The sequence below is a fragment of the Pelophylax lessonae genome (genome assembly GCF_965119305.1).
Source record: "Pelophylax lessonae genome assembly, chromosome: 3".
Taxonomy (NCBI): Eukaryota; Metazoa; Chordata; class Amphibia; order Anura; family Ranidae; genus Pelophylax; species Pelophylax lessonae.
In genome coordinates, this window is record NC_138770.1 from 37,224,194 (window position 1) to 37,248,682 (window position 24,489).

Below are 24,489 nucleotides of genomic sequence, written 5' to 3' on the forward strand. Positions count from 1 at the left end.
CCATCTCAGCACAATTTCCCCCTCCCTCCTAGCACAACCCCCCCATCTCAACACAACCCCCCCATCTCAGCACAATCCCCCCTCCCTACTAGCAAAACCCCCCATCTCAGCACAATTCCCCCCTCCCTCCTAGCACAACCCCCCCATCTCAGCACAATCCCCCCTCCCTCCTAGCACAACCCCCCTTCTCAGCACAACCCCCCCCCCTCCTAGCACAACCCCCCCATCTCAGCACAATCCCCCCTCCTAGCACAACCCCCCCATCTCAGCACAGTCCCCCCCCCCTCCTAGCACAACCCCCCATCTCAGCATATTCCCCCCCCTCCCATATTGATCCCACCTAGAAGTAATCATCTTCTCCCCACCCCTCCTGCTACAAATTCTCTTAACCCCCCCCCCCAAGGACAATCCCCCAAAAAGTATTTGTACTAGGAGGGGTGGGGAGAAGATGATTACTTCTAGGTGGGATCGATATGGGGGGGAGGGGGGTTGTGCTGGGATGGGGAATTAGAGAGGTGACAATATAAGATTTCTTCTAGCAGGGGAATTGGGGGGGAGGGTGCTAGGAGGAGTGATTCGTGCTGGGGGGGGGGGGTGAGGATTTGTGCCAGGAGTGGGGATTTGGGGATCGTCCTTGTAGAGATTATTGGAATGGGGTGGGGGGATGGATTTGTGCCAGAACAGGAAGTCTTGGGGCTGTTAAAAAGGGGTATTTGGGGGGGGGGAGGGTTGTGTCAGTAGGAATAATGGGGGTTTTTTGTGCTAGGGGGAAAATTTTGATGGGGGGAGGATTTGACGGGTAGGATTTGTTCTAGGAGGTGAAATTTGGGGGGGGGGTACTAGGAGGGTGATTTGGGGGTTCCAGACCCTTGATGGGCACTGATTAGGCTGCACTGATGGGCACTGAAAACATTATTAATATTTATTTTTGTAACTTCTGCATTAATGCAAAAACATTTAACAGTGTCATTTTATGAGATAATTTATGAGGGCGTGTTTAGGGGCGGGGCAGGGTAGGAGTTGGGTGGGGCAACTGGTGGCGAGTAACCCTTAAGGCCTGGCTAGTAGCTAAGGACTTTAAATTTTGAGCCCTGCTGTATATATCCCAAAATAAGTTTATCTCAAGGCAGATAGGAACAATAGAACAATGGAATACAGGCACTTACCAATAACAAACCCCACCCCATCTCACTGTCTAGTAATGGTCTATAACAGTCTAAGTCTCCCAGTGTAAAGTGGGATTAAATCTTCATATTTCTATATGAAGATATTGCTGATAAATATGACTGTCCCACTTGAAGCAATCTAAACCATTAATTATATGTCTTTCACTTCCAGTGACGGTGAATAACATCACAATTCCCAATAAAAAAAATGTAAAAATCTAATTTTTTTTTCATCATTTTAGGCCAATTGGTAAAAAAAAATCCCAATACAGGCGGTCCCCAGGTTACAAACAAGATAGGGACTGTGGGTTTGTTCTTAAGTTGAACTTGTTTGTAAGTCGGAACAGATACATTTTTTAAGTGTAGCTCTAGCCAAAACAATTGTTTTTACATTTTTTGGATAGCATAGGGAAGGGTTAACACCCCTGTAACATTTGTTTTGGTGTCTGTGCCCCTGTTCAGAAGATTTCATCTCTCTTTCTGTCCCTATAATAATTCAATTTTGAAAATTATGGGTTGTTGTGGAAACAAAGATTGGTGATAAAGCTTCAGTGAAGACACCTTTTTCCCATGAGAACTCTAATGCCCCATACACACGTGCAGATTATCTGCAGACTTTTGTCCGCAGATTTACCTTTTCTATGTAGTGCAAGGGCCTGCCGGATTGCATACAAATTGAAAGTGTTTAGGTTTGACCTCATATTATATGGTTTTGGTAAGTCTGCAGACAAAAGTCTGCAGATAATCTGCACGTGTGTATGGGGCATTACAGGAATACATTTCCCTTCTTAGAGGTAGATTTCCTCTCACTTCCTGTTGCCTCCCTCCCGTTTGTAAGTAGGAGTCATTCGTAAGTCGGATGTTTGTAACCCGGGGACCGCATGTAAGTGTATTTTGATTGGTTTGTGCAAAAGTTATCACGTCTACAAACTAGGGGAAAGATTTATGTAATTTTTATTTATTTGTTTTTACTAGTAATGGCGGTGATCAGCGTTTTTTAGCGGGACTGCGACATTGCGGCGGACAGATTGGACCCCTAACTGACACTTTTGGGGGGACCAGTGACATTACCACAGTAATCAATGCTAAAAATATGCACTGTCACTGTAATAATGACACTGGCAGGGAAGGGATTAACACCAGGGGAGATCAAAGGGTTGAATGTGAGCCTAGGGGGTATTTTCTAACTGGGGGGTGGGGGGTGGGCTTGTGAAATCAACACCGAGATCTGTGTTCCTAAATAGGAGGATAACAGGCTCTTTGTGTTCATTCCAGAGAGAATAACGGTCTGCTGTGTTTACAACAGCAGACCGCCGTTCTCTCTTCGTGGATTGGGTTCTCTGCTGGCGCACCGTGTGCGCGCACCCCCACAATCGCTCCCGCCAGCCGCCATACAGGTATTGCGATTTGCAAGAACCTGCCGTTTTAAGTGGTTAAATATAAATGTAAACACACACATATGGAGATTGCATGGTGCATGTGAGGTATCGCTGCTGCACATCAGAGAGATAAAAAATTTTTGGCCCATCATTTATCATTCATATCTTAAAACTGATAACCTGGAAAGGCTTTTAAAGCTTCAAAGTTAAAAAAATAACAAACAAAAATTCCCAGCTCCCTTACCAGCCAGCTTGCAACAAAATGATCCACCTGCCGTCCGCCCTATAGCAGGTTTGCTGCTACAGGGCGGCAGCTGTGCACCGGATCGGGTATGTGTGTGTGTATATGTATATGTGTGTGTGTGTGTGTATGTGTGTATATATATATATATATATTACACACACAGTATCTCACAAAAGTGAGTACACCCCTCACATTTTTGTAAATATTTTATTCTATCTTTTCATGTGACAACACTGAAGAAATGACACTTTGCTACAATGTAAAGTAGTGAGTGTGCAGCTTGTATAACAGTGTAAATTTGCTGTCCCCTCAAAATAACTCAACACACAGCCATTAATGTCTAAACCGCTGGCAACAAAAGTGAGTACACCGCTAAGTAACAATGTCCAAATTGGGCCCAAAGTGACAATATTTTGTGTGGCCACCATTATTTTCCAGCACTGCCTTAACCCTCTTGCGCATGGAGTTCACCAGAGCTTCACAGGTTGCCACTGGAGTCCTCTTCCACTCCTCCATGATGACATCACAGGGCTGGTGGATGTTAGAGACCTTGCGCTCCTCCATCTTCTGTTTGAGGATGCCCCACAGATGCTCAATAGGGTTTAGGTCTGGAGACATGCTTGGCCAGTCCATCACCTTTACCCTCAGCTTCTTTAGCAAGGCAGTGGTCATCTTGGAGGTGTGTTTGGGGTCGTTATCATGTTGGAATACTGCCCTGCGGCCCAGTCTCTGAAGGGAGGGGATCATACTCTGCTTCAGTATGTCACAGTACATGTTGGCATTCATGGTTTCCTCAATGAACTGTAGCTCCCCAGTGCCGGCAGCACTCATACAGCCCCAAACCATGACACTCCCACCACCATGCTTGACTGTAGGCAAGACACACTTGTCTTTGTACTCCTCCCTGGTTGTTGCCGCCACACACGCTTGACACCATCTGAGCCAAATAAGTTTATCGTGGTCTCATCAGACCACAGGACATGGTTCCAGTAATCCATGTCTATAGTCTGCTTGTCTTCAGCAAACTGTTTGCGGGCTTTCTTGTGCATCATCTTTAGAAGAGGCTTCCTTCTGGGATGACAGCCATGCAGACCAATTTGATGCAGTGTGCAGCGTATAGTCTGAGCACTGACAGGCTGACCCCCCCCCCCACCCCTTCAACCTCTGCAACAATGCTGGCAGCACTCATATGTCTATTTCCCAAAGACAACCTCTGGATATGACGCTGAGCACGTGCACTGAACTTCTTTGGTCGACCATGGCGAGGCCTGTTCTGAGTGGAACCTGTCCTGTTAAACCACTGTATGGTCTTGGCCACTATGCTGCAGCTCAGTTTCAGGTTCTTTGCAATCTTCTTGTAGCACCCTCTTAGATAGGTGCTAGAGAGTGAGTATAGTTTTGGTTCTGTCTGCCTTATCCGAGGAGCAGCATGTAAAATCTATATTGATTTCTGCTTAACAGGGAGCAGGATCTGTGAGTTAGGTCTGCTCGGGGTGCTCAGTGTGTGATTCATCTGGTCTGAGATTGTCCCCAGCTGATCCAATGGGGAGGCACATTGTATAGTGGAGGAAACCTGGCCAATGACAGGCAGGCTTTTGATACAGCCCTGGGATTGGCATAGACTGTTTGTCTCGGTGCATTGTGGGGCAGGGTATAAAAAGCAGGGGCACATGAGGTAGAGGTTTTTGGTGGGAAGCAGTCCCAGAAGGAGGGTGCCTCCTCTTCTTCAGCAGTGGGTGATGGTCACAGGTAGTCAGCCATGTGAACCCACAGTATGGAGCTGAGCCCAGAGGTCCAGGAGAGCTGAGTGAGGAGTTGGGGCACTGCGAGAATCTGGAAAGCAGTATCGTGAGTACAGAGGATCTTGCCCCGGAAGGGGATCACTCCGGGCAGTGCAGTCAGTGGACGGGTGTCGGCCAGTACAGAGAAAGAGGGTATTGGGGAGTACCTTGAAGAGGAATACAAATTTACAGAAATACAGAATTTACTTGCGCTTCATTCAAGCAGCAGGATGAAGTAGCGGCCTTGCTGCATCCTCAAGTGGGAAGTCCTCAGAATTTGTGAATAGATCAAGGTTGGAGTATCCCACTCATCCCTTCTCCTATCCCAATATAAAATAAAACCACAAAAACCTCTACCCCTAGACTGATCATTGACTGAGCCAAGAACATAAAGTGCTAAGAATTCTGCATGCAGTTGCTACGGGTAACCCAGGAGAATCTGAAAAGTGTCGATCACCAGCAGTCATCTAGGGGGCAGTGCTACATTCTTATAGCCTAGGCCATCTTTATGTTAGAGCAACAGTTCTTTTTTTTTTTTTTTTTTTCAGATCCTCAGAGAGTTCTTTGCCATGAGGTGCCATGTTGAACTTCCAGTGACCAGTGTGAGAGAGTGAGAGCGATAAAACCAAATTTAACACACCTGCTCCCCATTCACACCTGAGATCTTCTAACATTAACGAGTCACATGACACCGGGGAGGGAAAATGGCTAATTGGGCTTAATTTGGGCTTAATTTGGACATTTCCACTTAAGCCCCGTACACACGCAACAAATTTCCGCCGACCGGTCGTCCGTCTTTTGTCCAGAGTGGTGTCTGTTGGTTGGAATGTGCTCTAGACTGCACACAAATTTTCCCATACGACAGAATTCTACTTCAGAAGTGATGTCATATGTTGGATTGCTTTCTTTGTGTTCTTTCATCTCTGAGCATGCCTAGTCTTGCTCATAAGATTTTTCCCCGTCGAAATCTGTACTAATGAGACGAAAATCGGACGTGTTTTGAAGTCGACAAAAACTATATAGCCTGCACACCAGGATTTTTTGGGCCGAAAAGTCAGAGTCGGTTGTCGGAAGCATCCTACTAACAAGCCGAAAATCGGCAGATTGGTCGTCGGATGAAAATTCCCGGCCGAATTTCGACTTGTGTGTACGGGCCTTTAGGGGTGTACTCACTTTTGTCAGCAGTTTAGACATTAATGGCTGTGTGTTGAGTTATTTTGAGGGGACACCAAATTTACACTGTTATACAAGCTGTACACTCACTACTTTACATTGTAGCAAAGTGTCATTTCTTCAGTGTTGTCACATGAAAAGATAGAATAAAATATTTACAAAAATGTGAGGGGTGTACTCACTTTTGTGAGATGTGTGTGTGTGTGTATATATATATATATATATATATATATATATATATATATATATATACACACACACGGGTAGGGGGGCGCACTTTTGCGGCACCGCCACTGGCTCCCTACCACTGTGATTAGCAGAAGCCAATCAGTGGGAACCGCAAACTCTGTCCTTCTATCCACACCAATCATCAGGCAGAGACACAGACCTGTGATCTATGTAAACAAGGCAGATCTCAGTTCTGCCTGGAGGAAAGGCATTGATCCTGTGTTTCTGCAAAGCAGGGGATAAAATCCATCTATTCCCTTAGTAAAAGCATCCCCCCCCCCCCACTGTACACAAACACTGGCTAGGCACAAATGTAATCCTTTGATCGCCCCTGATGTTAATCCCTCCCCAGCCAGTGTCATTAATACAGTGACAGTGCATATTTTTAGCACTGATCGCTATATTAGTGTCACTGGTCCCCAAAAACTGTCAGTTAGTGTCCGACTATCTACCACAATATCGCAGTCTTGCTATAAGTCGCTGATCACCGCCATCACTAGTAAAAAAATAAATATATCCCAAAGTTTGCAGACATGATAACTTTTGCGCAAACCAATCAAAATACACTTATTAGGATTTTTTTTTTTTACCAAAAATATGTAGCAGAAATTACAAATTGGCCTAAAATGATGAAGAAATTCGTTTTTTTTTTTTACATTTGGATGTTTTATAGCCGAAAAAAATGTTTGTTTTTTGTATTTATTTTCAAAATTGTCAGTTTTTTTGTTATAGCACAAACAAAAAAAAATCACACAGGTGATCAACAACCACCAAAAGAAAACTCTATTTGTGGGGAAAAAAGGACATCAAATTTATTTGTGTACAGCGTCGCACGACCGCGCAATTGTCCGTTAAAATACTGTAAAAGGTCAGGTAATGTCATGTAAAAACTGTCAGTCAAAGTGCTGTATTGCAAGAAATGGTGTGGTCATGAAGGGGGGTAAATCTTCCGGAGGTCAAGTGGTTAAAAAAGGTGTAAAAAAAAAAAATATATATATATATAAATATAAATGTGAACACACAAAAAAAAAATCCCAGCTCACTTACCAGCCAGCCTGCAACACAATTTATAGAGTTGGGAGTGCAGATAATAGTGGGGTCCCGTGGCGTGGCCGCTGCTGCTCACATATACATTAGCAAGTGTGTGCAATGTTTAAAACCCTCCCCCCCCCCCCTTGTAAAGGAGATACAACCTCCCTATTTGTCCTGTTTACCATTATCATTGAAAGTGAATGTAAAGAAAAATCACACATTTTTGGGTTGTCCCCAGAAAAGTAATAGAGGGGAAATATCCCAATGGGGGGGGGGGGGGCACTAGTTCTAGTGACCTGGGGGCATCCCCAAGGAATTCCCTTCATTTTCAGGGATTTGCTCTCACTTCCTGTTCGGCTATGGGACAGGAAGTGAAGGTGAATCTCTGCAATGGGACACAGATGGCGAAAACAAATCATAACCCTCCCTTAGGCCCCTTTCACACTTGTGTGACCTAAACATTGTGCGATTTTGCCACAATTTATAACGTGATTTTGCTGCGATTTTTGACTGGCCAAGAAGCAATGCCTGTGTAATATTGAGGTCTATGGACCTCAAAACGCATCAAAGTTGGACCAAAGTAGTGCAGTAGTAGGGACTACTTTGAAGTTGCTGTGACTTGGAGCCGCACCGATATGAAAGGTACTCATTGAAAATCATGGGGTACGACTTGTCATGCAACTTTGCATTTCCAAGTGGCACAAGTGGGAAAGGGGCCTAACTTTATCCAAAATGAAAAAAAAAAATGTTTTGCCTACAGTTCTACTTTAAGTATCTAAAAAGCAAAATTGCTGTTCCTGGCTGAATGGAATTTTCTATTTTCTCTTTCGTTCATTGATAGACACAGCTTCATATCTTCATTGACTGATGGGTTATGCTGCCCTTCCTAGGAGTAGGACACTAAGCAGAAAAGGGGTTGACAAGGCTTTGACTATGCCCATGGGGCAGTCCCGGGGGGTATACTCCCACTACTTGCTCTAGAACCTCAGTTTTTTTTTTCCTGCCTAGTCAGGAGTAAGGACCTAGTTCCTTGCTGGGATCTCTGGTCCTAGCATATTTTTTTTTTTTTTTTTAGCCCCCAGCACCCACAGACCCCAACAACCACAGGGTTGTCAGGAAGAGCACCTTATCCCACTCCCCCCAAGTTGAGGGCATGTGGCCTGGTATGATTCAGGAGGGGGGGGGGGCACTCACTTGTCCCCCCCCCCCTTTTCTTGACTTGCTCAGATAAGGGTCTGGTGTGGATTGTAGGGGGGGATCCCATGCCATTTTTCTTTTATTTTTTCTTTTTTTTTTTTTGGCGTGAAGTGAAGAGCCTGGTATGGACTGGGGGGGGGGGGACTTTTTCTTTTTTTTTTTTTTAGTTTTTATCTGTATTGCTGGGAGCCAACAATACATTACAGCCACAAGCAAGTTTAAATGACATTTTTTCTTTAGAAATGTCAGTATTGCTGCAGCAGGCTCCATACATCGTACAGATGCGCCACTTTACAGGCACATGAAGGGGATCCCCCAGGAACGATATTTAACCACTTAAGCCCCGGAGGATTTGGCTGCTAAACGACCAGGGGGTATTTTGCGATTCGGCACTGCGTGACTTTAACGGACAATTGCGCTGTACCTAAATGAATTTGACGTCCTTTTTTTCTCACAAACAGAGCTTTCTTTTGGTGGTATTTGATCACCTGTGCGCTTTTTACTTTTTGCGCTATAAACAAAAAAAGAGCTTAAATTTTGCAAAAATAACAATATTTTTCACATTTTTTTATATGAAATTCCCCCCAAAAAAATGTAAAAATCAAAATTTTTTAACATTTTCGGCCAATTTGTTTTATGCTACCTATGTTTGGTAAAAAAAATCGCAAAAAGCGTATTTTTATTGGTTTGCGCAAAAGTTATCGCGTTTACTAACAAAGGGAAAGATTTTTGTCATTTTTGTTGTTTTTTTTTAAACGCGTAATGGTGGCGATCTGCGATTTTTTTTGCGGTACTGCGACATTGGGGCGGACAGATCGGACCCTTGACTGACATTTTTGACACTTTTGGGGTTACCAGTGACATTTCTACAGTAATCAGTGCTATACATATGCACTGTTACTGTAAAAATACACTGGCAGTGAAGGGGTTAACTTTTTTTGAAAGGGAGGGGCCCTAGGGGCGTGCTTTCTACTGTGATTGGCTGTGGCTTGAGCTGTAAAGACACTGATCAACGGTTCTACATAGAAGAACCGTTTGATCAGTGTTTTTACACCGAGGAGAATGACAGGCAGCTTGTTTACACAAGCTGCCTGACTTTCTCCCTCTCCCCCGACGATTGCCGAGTGACCGGCGGACATCGGGTGCGGGAGCGGGAGCGCGCCTCCGGCGGCGCGCGCTCGCTGCCCAGACCCTCCCAGGCTAGTGACGTTAATTAACGTCACTCTGCCTGTGAGGGGCTGACCGCCGCAGTAAATTTACTTGCGGCGGTCGGCAAGCGGTTAAAGAAATTTTTTGATCGCTTTAAAAAATGTTTTTTTACATTGATACATGTCCCCCAGGGCAGTACCCGGGGCCCCATACACTTTTTATAGCAATAACTTGCATATAAGTCTTTAAAATTTAGGCTTTTTGATTTTTCATGTTCGTGTCCCATAGAGTTTGCATGTTCACTAGAAATTTTTCCCTGTTCGAGATTCTGGTGCGAATTGAACAGGGGGGTGTTTGTCCCATCCCTAGTCATTTCACATTTCCTGTCTTCTTTTTACCTTTTTTGTTTTTCAGCCTGTTTTTTTTTCTTGTTGTTTTATGTTTTTCAGCTATTTGGCCAAACACCATCTAGGGTCTACTCTCCATACTGCACCCTCTGTGTTAATCAAACCCCTTCTCACTTCCTGTCCCGTCTCACTTCCTGTCGCGTCTCACTTCCTGTCCCGTCTCACTTCCTGTCCATGAAACCCTTTTCCTGTTTTCGTCCATTTTAGATCCAGTTCCAACATCTTCTCAGTCTCCATCCTGAACACACGGCCACCCTAGGTACAGCATGGGATTTTTCCCATGTCAGACCACACAGGTAAGTCAGGTGGATATCCTATTCATGGTACAGGGCTCCAGTCCCTGCTATAGACCTATCAATCATCTGTGCTCGGCTGTTCCTCCTTGTAATTAATAATATATACATCAGGCATCACTAAATGGCGGCCCGCGGGCCAAGTCCGGACCCAATCAATGTTCCGTCCGGCCCCGCCGCGGTCGCGCCATTTAGGATCTGTTTTTCCCTCTGCCGCCGCCGCTGCAGCTGCAGCCCTGTCTTTACAGAGCTGACATCGGAGGAGCAGCGCAGTGATTCACGGAGGACGGGGGCTGGTACAGTTAACTGATTGGTTGCTAGAACTGCCCTGTATTCTAGCAACCAATCAGTTACCTGGGGCAGGTCCCGCCCTCCGTGCATCCCTTTGAGCACTTCCGATGTCAGCTACTGTGCCTCCGATGTCAGCCACGCTGCCCTGTTTAAGGTAGGACAGGGAAGAGGCACTGCTAATGTAAAGGGGGAAAGAGGGGTGATATCAAAAAGGCAGAAAAGTAAAGGAGTGATACGGTATGAAGGGGGATGGGGTTCTACAAAGGGGGTGAGGATTAGAATGTGAAGGGGGGCTGGAGACTGCAGTGTGAAGGGGGGTTTGAAAAAAAAGGAGAGGAGCACAGGAATGTCTGAGGGTGCTATAAAGGGGGTGAGGACAAGAATGTTAATGGGGGGCTGGGGACTGCAGTGTGAAGGAGGGGCACAATAAAATGGGAGAGGACAGTTATATGAAGGGGTGCTATTAAGGGGATGAGGACAGTTATATGAAGGGGGGTGCTATGAAGGGGGGAGGACAGTTATGTGAAGGGGGGGCTGGGGACTGCAATGTGAAGGAGGGGTACTATAAAGGGGGCGAGAACAGGAATGTGAAGGGTGAATGATATGAAAGGGGCTGGGAATTGCAATTTAAAGTAGGGGGTGATATAAAGGGGGGCCGCTGACAAAAATGTTATGGGCTGAAGACTGTAATGTGAAGGGGGATGATGTACAGGGGGACTGAGAACACTGATGTAATAAAGAGGATTGTGATGTGAAGGATTGTAGACTAGGTTCACATTATTGCATAACGCGTGTAGGCAGCAGATTTATTTCAGTGGGCTGCCTTGTAAGCAGAAACGCAGAAAAATAAGTACCTGACCTTTTTTTTTTCTTTTTAATTGCACCATACCAAGCTGCATGGTACTGCGGCACCATGTGATGTGGCACTCGTAAAGACGCGCCATGTTTGTGCATTGTGCAGAGGACGGTGCCATTGAGAGCCAAACATATGATTCGGACCTCGGTTTGAAGAAAATTTTACCTACTGGACCTTCATGAATTTTAATTCATTACCCCTGATATACATAATTAGTCGGGTTGAAAAAAGACACAAGTTCATCTGGCTCAACCAATAAAAAAAATAATGAAAACCCAACCATACAATCCCATATACACAATCCTATACCCGCAGTTGATCCAGAGGAAGGCGAAAAATACCCCAGCAAAGCATGATCCAATTTACTACAGCAGGGGAAAAAAATCCTTCCTGATCCCCCGAGAGGCAATCAGATATTCCCTGGATCAACTTTACCTATAAATATTAGTATCCAGTTATATTATGTACACCCAGGAAAGAATCCAGGCCTTTTTTAACCAGTTCTGGACTGGAAAGATTTGCCCCCTTAATGACAAGGCCATTGTTTGCTATTCGGCACTGCGTTAGTTTAACGGACAATTGCGCTGTCGTGCGATGCTGTCCCCAAAAAAGTCAATGTCCTTTTTTTTTCCCCATAAATAGAGCTTTCTTTTGGTGGTATTTGATCACCTGTGCGATATTTATCGCGCTATAAACAAAAAAAGAGCGACGATTCTAAAAAAAAAAAAAAACACAATATTTTTCACATTCTGCTATATAACATTACCCAAAAGAAAAAAAATCTAATATTTTAGGCCAATTCGTATTCTGCTACATATTTTTGGTAAAAAAAAATCCCAATAAGTGTACGATTGGTTTGTGCAAAAGTTATCGCGTCTACAAATTAGGGGAAAGATTTATGTCATTTTTAATATTATTTTTTTTACTAGTAATGGCGGCGAGCTGTGATTTTTAGCGGGACTGCAAAAGTGGCGGACAGATCGGACCCCTGACTGACATTTTTGACACTTTTGGGGGGTACCAGTGACATTACTACAGTAATCAGTGCTATAAATATGCACTGTTACTGTAAAAATGAAATTGGCAGGGAAGGGATTAACACAGTGGGTGATCAAAGGGTTAAATGTAAGCCTAGAGGAGTAATTCTAACTGTGGGGGGCGTGGCTTCTGAAATGACCATAGAGACCTGTGATCCTATATAGAAGGATCACAGGGGCTCTATGATCATTCCAGGGAGAAGAACGGTCAGCTGTGTTTACAACAGCTGACCGTTCTTCTCTCTCAGCAGGGAGCGATCGCTGGTGGCCGGCCGCAATCGCGGCCGCCTGCCCCATGCATCAGCATCCCCGCTGCCGAGTGAGGGCAGTAGCACGCCCGACATAGTCCTATGTCAGTTCGCGCAGGAGGGCCTGCCTGCCGCAGTAAAACTGCGGCGGGTGGTCCGGAACCAGTTAAAGCAATCTAGTGAGCTGGCCAGAACCACCTCTGGAGGGAGTCAATTCCACATTTTTACAGCTCTTACTGTGAAGAAACCTTTCCATATTTGAGACTAAATCTGTTTTCCTCTAGACGTAAAGAGTTTCCCCTTGTCCTCAGTGATGACCCTTAAAGTGAACAACTCAACACCAAGTTCACTATATGGACCCCTTATGTATTTATACATGGAGATCATATCTCCCCTTATGTATTTGTACATGGTGATCATTTCCCCCCTTAATCTCCTCTTCGGAAGAGAGAATAAATTCAGTTCCTCTAATCTCTCCTCATATCTGAGCTCCTCCATGCCTCTTATTAGTTTGGTTGCCCTTCTCTGCACTTTCTCCAGTTCCCCGATATCCTTTTTAAGAACTGGTGCCCAAAACTGAACTGCATATTCCAGATGAGGTCTTACTAATGATTTGTACAGGACATATCTTTCTCTCTGGAGTCCATGCCTCTCTTATACAAGAAAGGACTTTGCTTGCTTTGGAAACTGCAGCTTGGCATTGCATGCTATTATTAGGCTTATGATCTACCAGAACACCCAGATCCTTCTCCACTATGGATTCCCCCAGATCCTTCTCCGCTATGGATTCCCCCAGATCCTTCTCCGCTATGGATTCCCCCAGTTCTACTCCACCTAGTATGATGCAGGGCTGCTGTTAGAAATCACGGGGGCCCCGTACAGCCTACCTGGCTATATGTCAAGACAATATTTTCAATAAAAATATATTAAAATCATTATTAGCGGACACAAACATAACAGAGAACCTGTGTGAATTAGCCATTTTTTTTAAATAGTTTTTTACATTTAATAAAATTATTTTTATTTTTTTAACCATTTGACGTCCAGCTGCCGCAGATGTACTGCGGCAGGCTGGCTCTCCCAGGCAAAGTCCCGTACATGTGCAGCCCTTGCCTGGGAGGAGCTAGGGGCTAGTGCGCGCAGCCGGCGGCGCGCTCCCGCCCCCGCTCGTCAGCAAGGAAGCTGGCGGGAGTGTCAGGCGGCTCCGATGGCCACAGCCTCCCCTCTGTCTAAGTATACCATGTCCACAGCCATCCCCTCTGTCCAAGTATACCATGTCCACAGCCACCCCCTCTGTCCAAGTATACCATGTCCACAGCCACCCCCTCTGTCCAAGTATACCATGTCCACAGCCACCCCCTCTGTCCAAGTATACCATGTCCACAGCCACCCCCTCTGTCCAAGTATACCATGTCCACAGCCACCCCCTCTGTCCAAGTATACCATGTCCACAGCCACCCCCTCTGTCCAAGTATACCATGTCCACAGCCACCCCCTCTGTCCAAGTATACCATGTCCACAGCCACCCCCTCTGTCCAAGTATACCATGTCCACAGCCACCCCCTCTGTCCAAGTATACCATGTCCACAGCCACCCCCTCTGTCCAAGTATACCATGTCCACAGCCACCCCCTCTGTCCAAGTATACCATGTCCACAGCCACCCCCTCTGTCCAAGTATACCATGTCCACAGCCACCCCCTCTGTCCAAGTATACCATGTCCACAGCCACCCCCTCTGTCCAAGTATACCATGTCCACAGCCACCCCCTCTGTCCAAGTATACCATGTCCACAGCCACCCCCTCTGTCCAAGTATACCATGTCCACAGCCACCCCCTCTGTCCAAGTACACCCCATCCAAAGGCACCCCTCTGTCCAAGTACACCCCATCCAAAGGCACCCCTCTGTCCAAGTATACCACGTCCACAGCCTCCCCTCTGTCCAAGTATACCACGTCCACAGCCACCCCTCTGTCCAAGTATGCCACGTCCACAGCCACCCCTCTGTGCAAGGTTTTACCTACCACATCATAAAAAGAAATCAGGTTTGTTTGACAACTCTGTTTGTCTTTCATGAATCCATGCTGTCTGTTGCTTAAAATAATTTTTTCCAGCAACAAGTCATCTATGTGGTCTTTTATTAAACTCTCCAGTATCTTCCTGACTATAGAAGTTAAACTAACAGGTCTATAGTTACTTGGCAAAGACTTTGATCCTTTTTGGAAGAAAGAAGAGACAGAGGGGATATGATAGAAACTTTTAAATACATAAAGGGAATCAACTCGGTAAAGGAGGAGAGCATATTTAAAAGAAGAAAAACTACCACAAGAGGACACAGTTTTAAATTGGAGAGGCAAAGGTTTAAAAGTAATATGAGGAAGTATTACTTCACTGAGAGAGTAGTGGATGCATGGAATAACCTTCCTGCACAAGTGGTAGCTGCAAATACAGTGAAGGAGTTTAAGCATGCATGGGATAGGCATAAGGCTATCCTTCATATAAGATAGGGCCAGGGACTATTCATAGGATTCAGATATATTGGGCAGACTAGATGGGCCAAATGGTTCTTATCTGCCGACACATTCTATGTTTCTATGTTTAAATATAGGAACCACAGTGGCCCTATGCCAATCCAGTGGTACTATTCCAATCCTTAACGAGTCCCTAAAAAATTGAAATAAAGGCTCTGAAATTACAGCGCTTAATTATTTTAGGATGCGTGGGTGGATGCCATCTGGTCCAGGTGCTTTATCCACCCATATTCTGTCTAAATATTTCTGGACCATATCACTTTTGAGCCATTGTGGATCATTTGGGGCTTTGCCACTACCATCCTCATTATGGTCATGAGATCCCTGTGTGTGTGTGTGTGTTTGTATGTATGTGTATATCTTAGAAGCTACTTTTCAGTATTGGTTTCCTCTTTGTTCCCGGCTTTTGAATGGCTCTGAAATTACCTTCTAGGAAGGGCATTCAGGCTCCTCCCCCAACCGATCCTCCTCCTCTGATATGGATGAGACAGACTTGGGGGAGAAACACAAGGAGTACATGATAGTTCCTGGCACTATAAAAATGTGGGCTTATGGTGGAGCATAGACCATTCCTGAGCATACCCTTCTCTGGGTCCATTGTTTTGGCTTCACTTGTGCTTCTATTTCCTTCGGGTTGAAAAAGATAGAGGAGCAAGAGTGTATGATGTTCCTCTCTTCTACATACTGTCCACTGTCACACCTTCCACACTCCTCACCTGTACATACCACCCACTGTTATACACTCCTGTCCTGTATATACCCTCCACACTCCTCTCCTGTACATACCACCCACACTTCTCTCCTCCTGTATGTACCGTCCACTCTCATACCCTCCACACTCCTCTCCTGTAAATATTGCTCACTGTCATACCTTCCCAGTCCTCTCCTGTACATACTGCTCACTGCTATACCCTACACACTCCTCTCCTGTACATACCACTCACTTTCATATCCTCCACACTCTTCTCCTGTACATACTGCCCACTGTCATACCCTCCACACTCCTCTCCTGTACATATTGGCTCACTGTCATATTTATCCTACTCCTCTCCTGTATATACCGCTCACTGTCATACACTCCAAACTCCTCTTGTGTACATACCACTCACTGTCCTATGCTCCACACTCCTCTCCTGTTCATTCCATCCACCGTCATACCCTCCTCTCCTGTACCCCTCCTGTACATGTTGCTCACTGTCATACCCTCCACACTGCTCTCCTGTACATACTGCTCACTGTCATACCCTCCACACTGCTCTCCTGTACATACTGCTCACTGTCATACCCTCCACACTCCTCTCCTGTACATACCACCCACTTTCATATCCTCCACACTCCTCTCCTGTACATACTGCTCGCTGTCATACCCTCCACACTCCTCTCCTGTACATACCACCCACTTTCATATCCTCCACACTCCTCTCCAGTACATACCGCTCACTGTCCTACCCTCCACACTCCTCTCCTGTACATAGCATCCACTGTCATATCCTCCACACTTCTCTCCTGTACATACCGCCCACTGTCATATCCTCCACACTCCTCTCCTTTACATACTGACCACTGTCATAGTCATCCCCTCCACACCCCTCCTCTCTTTTCTTTCCATTGGTTTGGAGGTAGAAACATATTTAGCCCTTAGAACTATCAAGGGTCATTTGTCTGCCCTGTCTGTCCTTTTTCAACATTCTCTTGATAAATATGTACTTTTATTCAAGAGGTTTCGGGTTTTGCTCCCCCTGTTCAGCCCAATTCCAATTGTAGTAGCTTAACATGGTTCTAAAGCTATATATATATATATATATATATATATATATATATATATATATATATATATATATATATATATATATATATATATATATATATATATATATATATATACAGTATCTGACAAAACTGAGTACACCCCTCACATTTTTGTAAATATTTTATTCTATCTTTTCATGTGACAACACTGAAGAAATGACACTTTGCTACATTGTAAAGTAGTGAGTGTACAGCTTGTATAACAGTGTAAATTTGCTGTCCCCTCAAAATAACTCAACACACAGCCATTAATGTCTAAACCGCTGGCAACAAAAGTGAGTACACCCCGAAGTGTCATTGCCCAATTAACCATACCCCCCCCCCCCCCCCCGGTGTCATGTGACTCATTAGTGTTACAAGGTCCCAGGTGTGAATGGGGAGCAGATGTGTTAAATTTGGTGTTATCGCTCTCACTCTCTCATAATGGTCACTGGAAGTTCAACATGGCACCTCATGGCAAAGAACTCTCTGAGGATCTGGAAAAATAATTTTTGCTCTACATAAAGATTGCCTAGGCTATAAGAAGATTGCCAAGACCTTGAAACTGAGCTGTAGCATGGTGGTAAAAACCATACAGCGGTTTAACAGCACAGGTTCCACTCAGAACAGGCCTCACCATGGTCGACCAAAGAAGGTAAGTGCATGTGCTCAACGTCCTATCCAGAGGTTGTCTTTGGCAAATAGACGTGTGAGTGCTGCCAGCATTGCTGCAGAGGTTGAAGGGGTGGTGGTGGTGGGGGGGGGGGGGGGTCAGCCTGTCAGTGCTCAGACCATACGACACACACTGCATCAAATTGGTCTGCATGGCTGTCATCCCAGAAGGAAGCCTCTTCTAAAGATGATGCACAAGAAAGCCCACAAATAGTTTACTAAAGACAAGCAGACTAAGGACATGGATTACTGGAACCATGTCCTGTGGTCTAATGAGACCAAGAAAGACTTATTTAATTCAGATGGTGTCAAGCGTGTGTGGCGGCAACCAGGTGAGGAATACAAACACAAGTGGTGTCTTGCCTACAGTCAAGCATAATGGTGGGAGTGTCATGGTGAGGGGCTGCATGAGTGCTGCCGGCACTGGTGAGCTACAGTTCGTTGAGGGAACCATGAATGCCAACATGTACTGTGACATACTGAAGCAGAGCATGATCCCCCTCCCTTCGGAGACTGGGCCGCAGGGCAGTATTCTAACATGATAACGACCCCAAACACACCTCCAAGACAAACACTGCTTTGCTAAAGAAGCTGAGGGTAAAGGTGATGGACTGGCCAAGCATGTCTCCAGACCTAAACCCTATTGAGCATCTGTGGGGCATCCTCAAATGGAAGGTGGAGTGCGCAGGGTCTCTTAACATCCACCAGCTCCGTGAGGTTGTCATGAAGTTGTGGAAGAGAACTCCATGCCCGAGAGGGTTAAGGCAGTGCTGGAAAATAATGGTGGCCACACAAAATTTTGACACTTTGGGCCCAATTTGGACATTTCCATTTAGTGGTGTACTCACTTTTGTTGCCAGCAATTTAAACCTTAATGGCTGTGGGGTATTTTGAGGGGACACCAAACTTACACTGTTATACAAGCTGTACACTCACTACTTTACATTGTAGCAAAGTGTCATTTCTTCAGTGTTGTCACATGAAAAGATAGAATAAAATATTTACAAAAATGTGAGGGGTATACGCTTACATTTGTGAGATACTGTGTGTGTGTGAATGTATGTGTATATAATATATATATTATTTACTGCTCACATATATATTATAGGTAAGTATATGCCTGTTACTTTTTTAAAAGTAAGACTTGGTAACACCAACAATACCACCATTAAAGTGTTTGCAAATACCCACATTTTGAACCTATTTGGGACATATTCATGATATTGTTATTCCCTAAGGTGACCTTACTTGTGGCCATCACTTTATTCAAAAGGTCACAAGGCTGTTTTTGAGACCAAGGATCTTTTTTTTTTTTTTTTTTTTTTACCCAAACTGGTCTCTGCTTTTTGCCTAAAAAGGCAAAGTATTGGGTAAGCAAATTAACACATTACCATAATCATGAATATTTGTTTTTCTCTCTCCTTTTGATTTTCGAGCAGGGGCATTTTATCTGCCATGTAGGTCCCAATAATGGTCCATTTGTTGTTTTGAAAGTTTAGAGGGGTGGTTACAACTTCAGCAATATACCCCCTCTTTCTGTCCCTCCTCCACTGGGAGATGGGGCTTGTGCCTACTGAGCAGGCACACACCTGAACAGTAAACATGTTCAGGCACTGTTATTCCTCTGCATAAAACTGGAAAATATATAAGTGGCACAGACATGGCTGGATCTGGGGGGGGGGGGGGTGTTGGGGGAGTGCTGTGCCCCCCCTCCCCACCAGATTTCAGTTGTGCCCTCATCCTCCATGGATGCTGTGTTTGTTGAGATCTTTCTCACATCCATGTACTGCACATAGTCTGGGCACAGGCAGCACAGGACCTCTCCCTCTCCTGCCCTTCCCTTCTCCTCTAACATGGCACACAGCTCAGATCAGTTCTCTGACAGCTACTATCTGCACACTGTGTAGCTATCTGCTATGCTGCAGTTGTGACCTTTGATATTCCAAAATAAGAATGGCTATGCAGCATATCATCCAGCTACACAGTGTGCAGATTGAGGCTGTCTTTAAGAGAACCTAAATCTGTGTGAAGTCTCGGTAGCAAGCAGACAGCCCAGAGCCAACATCAATCGAAAAGAGGAAAAGGAAAGGGGGTGGACCCTGACAAGACTGTCAGCATGAGAATCCAGAGAGGACTGTAGCCCCTCCCACGTGTAGTTACCCTCTATTTTAACATCAGAGATGCACTTTTAGAGGGCTGGAAAGATTTTTATGTACTAGCAGCTCACAAGCTATAAAACAAAGCTAAAAAATGTTAACCTGTACTTCTCTTTTAATGAAGAGATTGCATTACCCTCCCTGTGTCTATCACTAGTTAACCCTGAGGGGATCTCTCTCCATTGTCTGGATATGGTGGGGGCAATTGGGGTTTACCTCTCATCCAACAGATGGATTCCCTGTTTGTTATTCCAGAAGGTCCTAAAAAGAGGTTCTCCAAAATAGAACAAAATAGGTTCTAAGAAGATTAAACAGATTGTTTTGCAGGCCTATGAGACATGCATTAAAGTGCCTCCTTTTCCCGTTCAAATCCACTCCACTAGAGTAGTGAGCACTTTCTGTGCTTTTCATCATCAGGCTTCTATGTCTCAGATCTGTAAACCCTTGCCTTCTGTTTGCACGTTCTTTACAATTTACAAGGTTGACGTATCGGCTAGTTCAATTATTTTTGTTCACCCACCCGTGAAACCTCTGCTTCTGCCAGAACTCATTTATTTAGTGGCAGTATCCCTAATGCCACTAAATGACAACTTCCATCCTAGTAACTGATGATGTCTCTGGTTATTTGGACACAGGTAAAATTTTTAGTCACTATCTTCTCCTGGGAGCCCCTTATTTTACATTTAGCTGCCGGCTCAGGAAATGTCATTTGCAATGAGAATCTGGTGGGAACAGGAAGTCTTGGTGGTCAGCATGTCAGAGGGATCTACATTGCTGGATGCAATGATTATTTAATAATTTATGGGGAGACAGATATGTAGGGTCCCCCTCTTTAACCACTTAAGCCCCGGAGAATTTGGCTGCTCAAAGACCAGGCCCTATTTTGCCATTCGGCACTGCGTGACTTTTACGGACAATTGCGCGGTTGTGCGACGCTGTACCCAAATTAAATTGACATCCTTTTTTTCCCACAAGCAGAGCTTTCTTTTGGTGGTATTTGATCACCTGTGCGATTTTTTTTTTTTTTTTTTTTTTTTTTTTTTTTTTTTTTTTTGCGCTATAAACAAAAAAATGAGCAACAATTTTTTTGAAAAAATAACAATATTTTTCAAATTTTTTTTTTATATGAAATTCCCCCAAAAAAATGTAATCAACATTTTTTTAACATTTTAGGCCAATTTGTTTTCTGCTACATATGTTTGGTAGAAAAATTGCAATAAGCGGATTTTGATTGGTTTGCGCAAAAGTTATTGCGTTTACTAAGGGAAAGATTTTTGTCATTTTTATTGTTTTTTTAACAAGTAATGGCGGCGATCTGCAAATTTTTTTTTTTTTTTTTTGTGGGACTGCGACATTGCGGCGGACAGATCGGGACCCTTGACTGACATTTTTGACACTTTTGGGGGAACCAGTGACATTAATACAGTAATCAGTGCTATACATATGCACTGTTACTGTAAAAATGACACTGGCAGGGAAGGGGTTAACTTTATTAGAGATGCAGGGGTTAAATGTGTCCCTAGGTGTGTGCTTCTAACTATAAAGGGGTGTGGCTTTTCATGTAACCACAGAGACATACGATCCTACATAGCAGGATCGTATGATCTCTGCGGTTACATCAGGGAGAATAACAGGCGGCTTTGTTTACATCAGCCGCCTGCCTTTCTTCCTCTCTAGCGGGTGATCGCGAGTGACCGGTGGACATCGGTGCCACTGCTCACTTGCGCTGGAATGTCCGTGAACGAGCGGGGGCGGGAGCACGCCTCCAGCGGCGCGCGGTCGCCCCCTAGAGGCTCGCAGGCAAGCGTCGTAGTACTACATCACTTTGCCTGTGCTGCGGAGCTGACTGCCGCCGTAAATAGTCGTGCGGCGGTCGGCAAGTGGTTAAAAGGGGGCTTTTAGATTCTGCTAAATTCCCCCCCCCCCCAAAACCCTCACAACTACTGGGCCAGAGTTGTGGGGAAGAGACCTTGTCCCCATCAACATGGGAGCATGGTGCTTTGCGAAGTGGCTTCTGGAAGAGTACCCTTCCTATGCTGAGGGCACGTGACCTTTTATGTTTCAGGTGGAGGGTGAATGCTTGCAGACCCCCCCCCCCCCTCCTTTCCTTGCCAGCCAAGCTGTTTGCATAGAGAAGGATCTGCTATGGATTTCTTGGGGATCTTTCTTAAAATTTATACCAGATCCTCATCGAGGATAAGGGTCTGATATGGATGTTGTGGGGAATCCCTGCCACTTTGTAATTTTTTATTTTTAAAGTGACTTTTTTGCATGTCTACATCCTATACCAGTTGCCCTTTTACATGCAGGTTTTAGGCATCACCCAAGCATATACAGTGGGGGAAAGAAGTATTTGATCCCCTGCAGATTTTGTAAGTTTGCCCCCTTACAAAGAAATTAGGGTCTATAATGTTTACCATAGGTGTATTATAGATGATAGAGACAGAATATCAACCACAAATCCAGAAAAAAACACATAAAACAAATGCTATAAATTAAGTTGCAGTTAAGTGAAATAAGTATTTGATCCCCAAGCAAAACATGACTTGGAGAAACCCTTGTTGACAAGAACAGTGGTAAGAGGTTTCTTGTAGTTGGTGACCAGGTTTGCACACATCTCAGGAGGGATTTTGGTCCACTCTCCTTCTTCTTTTTTTTTTTTTTTTTTTAACAGATCTTTTCTAAATCCTTAAGGTTTCTTGGCTGTCGCTTGGCAATGTTTCCCACTCCGTGCTTAACATTAGGGATGGTGTTCTTAGGGTCATAGTCAGCATTTTTCTTCCTCCAAACATGGGGAGTCCCTCTCCTCAAGAAGGCACATGTACAGTCATGCTAATGAACATCTAAATCAGGGGTTATCAAACTATGGCCCTCCAGTTGTTCAGGAACTACAATTCCCATCATGCCTATTTATTTCTGTGAATGTCAGAGTTTTACAATGCCTCATGGGATGTGTAGTTCCACAACAGCTGGAGGGTCGTAGTTTGAGGATCCCTGATATAAATGATTAATAGAAGGATTGGGAGAGAGTGCTGTGGTGAGATTAGAACAAAATTGAGATCTTTGGCATTAACTCAACTAGCTATATTTGGAGGAAGAAAAATGCTGAGTATGACCATAAGGACACATCCTTACAATCAGGCATGGAGTTGGAAACCACATGCTTTGGGGCTGTTTCTCTGCCAAAGGTACAGACCAACTTTGCCACATTGAGGAGCTAATAGATGGGGCCATGTATTGTGAAATATTGGATGAGAACCTTTTTCCTTCAGCCAGAACACTGAAGATGGGTCATAGATAGGTCTTCCAGCATGACAATGACCCAAAACATACCACCAAGGTAACAAAGGAGTGGCTCAAGAAGAAGCACATTAAGGTCATGGCGTGGCCTAGCCAGTCTCTAGACCTTAATCCTATTGAAATTTTATGGAGGGAGCTGAAACTTCGAGTTGCCAAGCGACAGCCGAGAAACCTTTAGGATTTAGAAAAGAGCTGTAAAAAACCAAAATCCCTCCTGCGATGTGTGCAAACCTGGTAACCTCTGCGATTGCCATCAAGGGGTTCTTCACAAAGTACTTACCGTATTTTTCCGTGTATAAGACGCCCCAATGTAGAAGACGCCCCCCCACTTTTCCAACCCAAACTTCAGAAATCAATATTTTAAACATAAAACAGGACACAATTTTGGATACATTTTATAATTCAAGTCTTAAGCCTCTGCTCCAAGTTTGGCCATTTTGCTGGTTTTCCTCTTAAGGCCTTCCTCTTTTTTGGCATCTTAAGGAGTTGTTCTTCCTGTTTTCTCCACTGTCTGATCATGCACTCAGTGGGGGGAGGTTCAAACTGTCTCTCTGCAGCCCTATTGCCATGCTCTTTTGCATTGCAAATTACATTAATTTTGAATTTAGCAGTGTAAGACAATCGCTTACCAGTACAGGTATTCATTTTTTTATGCTGTGACATCTGGGTTCCATTCTCGCATCTCTCTCTCTCGCATCTGCGCACTCCGACCTCCCAACAGTATTGCATCTGCACAGTCTACGCCTTTACAGCATCATCTGATGTCCAAAGCTTGCGATTTCCTCTTTGACAGGGTATGGGCAGCTACGCACCCGTGTAGCTCTCTGTTCTGCTTACTGACCGTGTATAGGACACCCCACGATTAGAGCAAAAAGTAGCGTCTTATACACGGAAAAATACGGTAGTCAAGTTTTGCTTGGGGATCAAATACCTATTTCACTCACTGAACTGCAACTTCATTTATAACATTTGTATCGTGTTTTTTCTGGATTTTTGGTTAATTATTCTGTCTCTATTATTTAAAATACACCTTTGATAAAAATTATAGACCCGCCATTTCTTTGTAAGTGGGCAAGCTTACACAATCTACAGGGGATCAAATACTTATTTCCCCCACTGTAGTTCAAAGGATTTTTTGTATTTTTAATGTTTCGCTTAAAGCTTTAATGAAAGAACTGGTAACCACTTCGTTTTTTTTTTTTTTGGTACATGTCTAACCTAACTGTGCCCTTTTGTTTGACAATCTATTGCCTATTCGCTTAGAAGATGGAGAAAATTGATTTTCAAGAATCGCCTCCTATTGACTCCAATAGATTATTAATTTAAGTCTGCAATTTTTGGATTCTTAGACTCTGAACATACCTGCAAATTTAACTCAATCACCTTCATCCATTAATATGCAGCACGATGCTCTGAATGGGAACAAAGAATGAGTTTTTCCTGCAGAAAATTGTAATAGACCATTAAGTTTACCAGTCAATGGGAATAATCCAATGTCCTCAATAAAAACTCGAATTCAAACATGTATAACATTGTAAATATTCTTTCTATATATTAAATGTG

At 44.3% G+C, this 24,489-nt stretch overlaps 2 protein-coding genes across 2 annotated transcripts in view; one reads left to right on the forward strand and one right to left on the reverse strand.

Annotated features, from left to right (window-relative positions):
- Nucleotides 1-24,489, forward strand: part of LOC309550283 (uncharacterized protein) — a 1,519,274-nt gene that overhangs the window by 269,081 nt on the left and 1,225,704 nt on the right.
- The window catches only part of LOC309549989 (uncharacterized protein), a gene marked incomplete at its 3' end in the record, with an annotated part of 336,501 nt that overhangs the window by 186,546 nt on the left and 125,466 nt on the right, over nt 1-24,489 (reverse strand). The gene's annotated exons all lie outside the window — the stretch shown is intronic.